This window comes from Pteropus alecto, unplaced genomic scaffold (assembly GCF_000325575.1).
Source record: "Pteropus alecto unplaced genomic scaffold, ASM32557v1 scaffold40, whole genome shotgun sequence".
Classification (NCBI taxonomy): Eukaryota; Metazoa; Chordata; class Mammalia; order Chiroptera; family Pteropodidae; genus Pteropus; species Pteropus alecto.
This window is the reverse complement of record NW_006431919.1, coordinates 8,065,399-8,071,814: the sequence shown is the minus strand read 5'-3', so window position 1 is coordinate 8,071,814 and position 6,416 is coordinate 8,065,399. Positions and strand designations below refer to the sequence as shown.

The following is a 6,416-nucleotide window of genomic DNA, read 5'->3' as shown; positions in this document are numbered from 1 at the left end:
TATGTATGTATGTATGTATGTATGTATGTATGTATGTATTACTGGAGTCTCCAGTGTATAGTTTATAGTTTGGAAAGAAATCATCTTCCATCATTCGTCACTGCCTAGCTGTTGTAGACTGGGCCAGAACATCATTTGTTAACAGCGACAAAGCCGCACTCATAAACGCCGACATGTTACATTAATTTATAGGCACTGAGTGACTTATTAAAAGTGACGTGTGAAATATAACAGGGCCCGGTATGGATGATTAGGTTTCGGGCTTTGAATTGTTGACAAGGCAGAGGTAATGAATTGCGGGACACCAACTCCTGCGTTTCCCCCTCATTAGTCAGTATTAGCTGCATTAATAGTAATAATTGGATATATTCATCATTTAAAATGTTTTAATAAATGTTTGGACAGTACCCAATCGGAGCTGTCAAATTTTAGACTGGAAGGGTTGTGACAAGAGAAAAATGATGATGTTCTTTAGGTGAGAGATTTATGCAGCTTTGGGGATGCCAGCCTCGACTTTCGACTCCCTAAGGAAATTGAGTTTGGATGAGTTAGGTATGCAAACTCTTGAAATGGGAAACCTGACTCTCCTCTGACTCATAGGACATTTCTGTAAGAAAGCTTTGAAGGAGGACGGGGAACTTGCCTGAGACTCAGGTCTGTGACTGGTTTACTCAGTTTGGTTTCCTGGGAAGAGATTAAAAATCTCGGTGTTGATCCAAGTTAGCTGTGTGACCGTGGACAGTCCCTTCTGAGCCTCTCTGTCTATATATAATGTGTCGCATTCGGGTCCCTTTGAGAGCTAGCACTGTGAGAGTTTGATCACCAAATGTGATCCCAGAAGTCTAGGTAGACCTCTACCTGATTTCTTCCCCTTCCTGTACTCTTACTCGTATTTATTAAGGACCGATGTGTGGGCTCTGATGAGGCCTGAGAAGATGGATGAGACCATTCTCTAGCCCCCAGGAAGGTGATCATCAAACATTGTACAGTACATGCAGCATTATCTAAGGCATATGGGCATGCTTAGTTCATGGTTGAACTCTTTAGTGATCTTTCTCTGTTACTGTGATCAGATTAGTGCTATTGTATTACATACAAAAGACCTGGGGGGAAGGAGGTTCAGTATAGTTTACGTGGCTCCTAATCCCCAACCTGTTGCTGGGACTCTGCTACCGCAAACACAACAAAACAAAGCAAACAAAAACAAATGAATATTTAACTTGCAGTTCAGCAAATACAGATTTTAGACCAAGATGGAGAATGACTGAGGTCATAGAATAATGATGACGATGATGATAATGATGACGATGACGATAATGGTGATGATGATAACTAGTAATAATAATAGCTAAACTTTGTTGAGCATTAACTCAATAGCCCTTTGGACTTTACATATATTCTCTTATACAATCCTCACAGTATTCCTCCCAGGTAGGTTTATAATTCCCATTGCACACATGAGAAGACAGAGGCTTAAACGGGTTAAGAGATTTGCTTAAGATCACACAGCTGATAAGTGATAGAGCCCAGGTTGGAATCTAGTTTGTCTCACTTTCTGTCTTAACCAACCTGCTGTACTGCCTCTGACATCTTGGGGGCCTGATCAGTTCTGAGGGCATGATGTAGTGGGAGTATTATCTGATTAGAGAGTATTTAGAAAAGTGTAAACAGGATGGTAAGGCATCTGGAAATCCTGAACTAAAGTGGTAGAAGAATAAGATTTGTTTACCCTGGAAAAGAGGCGTAGGAAGATAAAGTGGCCACTTAACATTATTTAAGGGTTATCTTGGGGAAGGAGTGTTGCAGTCTGGATTCAAGCTAAAACTAAAATTTCTGAAGGTAAATGACAAGGGGGAATTCAGTTCTCAGGACGAGGGAGCTTCCTCTTCGAGCCGTCCAGTTCGGCGGGGAAGGCCTGCCTCCCCACGGTGGGACACTTTCTGTCACGGCTTGAATGAGGCTGCCTCCCTCGGGGACTTTTCATATCATTTTCCTTTTCGCTTCCTACTCTCCAGTCACACTGACCTTTGCACCAGCACGAATGTCCTATCCCCAGATTTTGGCATGGCTGCCTCCTTCTCGTCCTTCAGATCTCAGCTGGAATATCGTTTCCAAGAACTTCTCTGACCACCCTTTTTAAAGTCCACCCTTCTACCACTTTAGTTCAGGATTTCTACCAGCAATCATTTCCCATCTGTCATCTTTTCTCTTCCAATAGCTCTAATCAGTAACTGACATTGTCTCATTTACTTTATTTATAAGTGAATTTTTTACTTGCTTTTTGTCTCCCTTCCTCACTCGAATGTCAGGTGCATGAGGGAGAGAGCTTTTCCAGCTTCTACACTCCACCTCCTGCTTCCAGGACAGGCATAGAGCTACCTAAGAGAGCTCAGAGGGTTTAGGAAATGTCAAGTTCTTTAGTGTAAAAGAACATAAAGGACATGGGACGAGATGTAGCTGAATGGGTTGTTGGGGGCCAGATCATAAATGGTGGCCTTTGTTCTATGAGACAGTGCAAAGAGCTCACGTACAAATTTGAGGCCATATCAGTTGTAAACAAAATATCTTCAGGGATTACCAGAAGGGTCTGTGGAACTCACTTGCTGGAGAACATCAGTCTAACAAAGGACTGAGCTCCTGATGGGACGGTCCTATAGTATAGTTTCCAGGCACGATTTTAAGAAAATGATAACCCTATTGTAGGTTACTTGCTTTGAATTGTCTCTAAAATGTCAGCTAACAAAATTATGCCTACTTTGCTAAGGATGTAGTTTCCCAGGGATGATGTGACTCCATTCAGCCTCTAAGTAGAGATCTCTTAAATTGGGCTTCCTTTTACCCTACTTTTGGACTTGACTTCTTGGTGCAGCATGAGCCAAGAGAAACTCTGGTGGTGCCAGTCTGTAACTGGCTTTGCTGTCGTTGGGTCCTTTTCTCATCCCTGTGACAGGCACAGTGAGAGAAGCACTGGTGACACATAAATGGCTTCTCTCAGGCTGCTTCCATTTGTGATTAACTATGACTCAGGATGATGGCTATGTTGTCCTAGGTACCAACACATTCTATGACCACGGGTGAAAACAGGTTGGACCTGTGGATATGCAATATGGTCACTGTGTTTAGTTAGTTTTTAATAAACATGGATGCTCCGGGACCTAAGTCATCAAAACTGCTGTGAAATTGGGCACAGCAAAGGCCACTTATTGGAGTTTTCCCAACTTAGTTTGGCTGAATCTCAGGTTCCCTTGACTCACGTTAACATTTTCAAATGAAACCGTGTTAAACTCACTCTCAGAATATGTCGCTTTGACTTGGCAATTCTGGTCCTAGGTAACTATTTTATGGAAATACTCAGATATGGGGATAAATTTTTATGTACAAAGGTATTCACTAAAGCTTTATTTCTAATAGCAAAAACTTGAAAGTAATCAAATAATAGGAGATTTGTTGACTATCTACTATATGTGATAAAATGTTATGGAGTAAAAAATATCACATTTTAAAGATTACTTTACACAAAAAACAGATATAAAATCTACATATCGTTATAAAATTTGTATATACATGAAGAGATTGGAGAAGAGATAGGTGGTTTTTATTTATGTATTACTTTTGAGTATTTAAACATTTTAAAAGCAACTCAACATTTATAGTCAGAAAAAAGACACTATTTTAAAGTATGCCAACTAAAATGTTTAAGAGGTGTCTACATTTCAAATGCCTTAAAGCAAAACAAAAACAAAAAAGATAGTGGGATGAGTGATGGCAAAAGAGTGGGAATCGCAAAGGTCAGACTAAACTGCCTTGGCCCTAACATCTCGTTCAGCACCAGAGGAGCATTTATTTAAGGCAGCATTTGACTAAGCTAATTCCGGACATTTCTCTCAACTCCTGTGCAGTTGGTTTTAAGTTGCAGGAAAGATTTCTGGCTCAAGCCAATTGAGGGAGCATACATAAACACGGGGTTTATTTTGTCAGGGATGTTCTTGAGACACTCAGTTCTTTACTGATCTTTTTTGTTCTTTGTGGCCATTTATTTACTTTTGAAAATACCTCAGCAGATCCTCACTTGAGTGAAAAGGAGATCTGTTCTCATGGCCGCTAAGTGGTTGATCAGCAAGGCTCTAAGAATTGAGTATAAATTCGGTGACTGCTGTTTTTAATATTCCAGCAGGTTGGCAAATATTTTGAGGAATTCTCACCCGTGTTTTGTATTCTGTGCTTACCATGTAAAAGAAGGCATTAATAACATTTCTCCACACCCTCCAGTTTCTTTTTTTCTTTTTTAGCTTGTCTGTAAGTGTGGCTCATGATGAAGGAAGTTCTTACTCATTACCTTGAATCTTCCAGGAAACTTAAAGGACAAGTGACTAGAAAGGTCCACATTGATTCTAATCAGCCCTTTAATGAGTGCATGAGAAGAGAGGAGATTTACAGTTAAGGTCTTAAACCAGAGCTGGCTTTTTAAGTTTTCGTTGAGGATTTAGGGAGACTGACGCTAAAACTGAGTGTCATCTTGGAGGTTAATCCATCCGGCTCTGGGATTGGTGTCTTGTTGCCAGTGATACTGATGTGGTGGAACAGCTGAGGGTGAGAGGCCTCCGGTTCGCCTCTGTGAGGGCACTGGAGGTGGATGTAATGATGGCAGTGCTTGGGTTCTGAGGCAAAGGGGATTTTTTCCCCGAGCCACGCATGCATCAGAGACACAGGGTGCCCCATGGGTGAGGACCGAAGGGGAGCAGAAATAGGCACCTCCGAGCGATTAGAGATGTCACTCGAATATATTGTAGAGCATGAAGCAACAACCCTTTGAAAGTTCAGACTGGCCACATGGACAGAGAAGAGCATGGCAGTCAGGCAGTCACGATGCCGAGAAGGTCTTCTTGTTCTAAAAGTGAGAAGTGCTCGGTTGCGCCAAAGAGAACCACACCGAGATGGCTCTAACTCTGTTGCCAGTGGGAACCACAGAAGTGGCCCCTTTCCACAGAAGGCGGCTTCTCTCCAAACACCCAATGGAACTACTTTTAGCCTCTAGCTCCTCCTTCTTGCCCTCGAAAGCCAGGGCATATTGTCAGGCAGGGAAAAAGTATTTTTCACAAGCCTCCTGACTATACCTTCTGATAAGCTGGATACAAATTGTGTAGGTAACAAGAACATGAATTGAATTTTGGACTAGTCAGACGTGGATTTGAATGCAGGCTCTCCCACTTATTAGATTCGTGACCTCAGGCAAATAAACTTATACTGTCGACCTTAATAGTCGCTGGGAGGTTGGTCATGAGGGTTGTTGTGAGGATTAAACGAAATAAAGTGCTCAGCAAATTACTTTGCACATAGTAAGCACTCAAATAATAGTAATTATAATGAGAACAAAAATGATAGTAATTCTGATGATATTATCATGGTAATAGCAGAAGTAGAAGTGTTATTGCCAATACTGCAGGAGTTTGTCCATCAGTAACTGTCTCACTTCTCCGGAGATCCTAAAGTACAATATTAGATCCAGATCCACTCACTCACCATTCAATGGATGTGTGTGATGCACAAACGAGATTGTACTGAGTACTATGGATAAAAAGAAGATTGTACAAAATATGATTTCTCCACTGAAATGCTTATATCTAGTTAGATAGATAAGAAATGTAAATGCAGATAACCAATTAAAAGGTGCTAAGGGACCAGTGTGGTATAAACAAAGGCTGTGAGAATTTAGATAGTGCTATTTGGGCCAATGTGATTGAGAGGGCTTTGGCATTGGCCTTAAAGAATGGATTTGATTTCCTTTTAGTAAACAGATAGAATTCCAGGTAATGGGAACAGTATGTGCAGAGCTTGGTAGTGGGAAATAGTAAACTTTCAGGGAATGATGAGGCATTTGACCAAAGGTTACGTGAAGGGCATCTTTGGAGGAAAAAATGAATTAGTGAGTTTCAGCTGGGACTGTCCCCAAGTGCGGTCACTGAGATTAGGCAAAGCCTCAACACTAATAAGCCTTTCAGGTGTTCATAGGTGAATGAACCAGTCAGATTTATGCATAGATAACCTAAGTATAAAGGGATGTTGGTAAGTACCATAAGAAAAACACTCAAAGACCTTGAATATTTTAGATATATGAAGGAGTAAGACATTAACCTTGAATGGGAGAATTTGAGCATTCCTATTGGTAGGAGAAGAATCTTAACCAGACTTGAAAGGATGGAAGGACTTGAAGAGGGAAAGAAAGGCGTTATAGGCCAACAGAATGATTGAGCTAAAGCTTGGAGGTTGGAGAAGATTCTTTTATTTCCCAGTGAATGTGGGTCATATTATATTTGTGGGCTCACAAGGTTATTCTAATTTGAGTTACAAACCAATGGAATTTTTTGCCTGTCACTTGGATAAGATGGAAAACAGATGAAAAAGACTTCTCATTTGCT

General features: G+C 40.9%; 1 protein-coding gene across 9 annotated transcripts in view; it reads left to right on the top strand.

Moving 5' to 3' along the window:
* The window catches only part of EBF1 (early B cell factor 1), a 372,164-nt gene that overhangs the window by 210,424 nt on the left and 155,324 nt on the right, over positions 1 to 6,416 (top strand). The gene's annotated exons all lie outside the window — the stretch shown is intronic.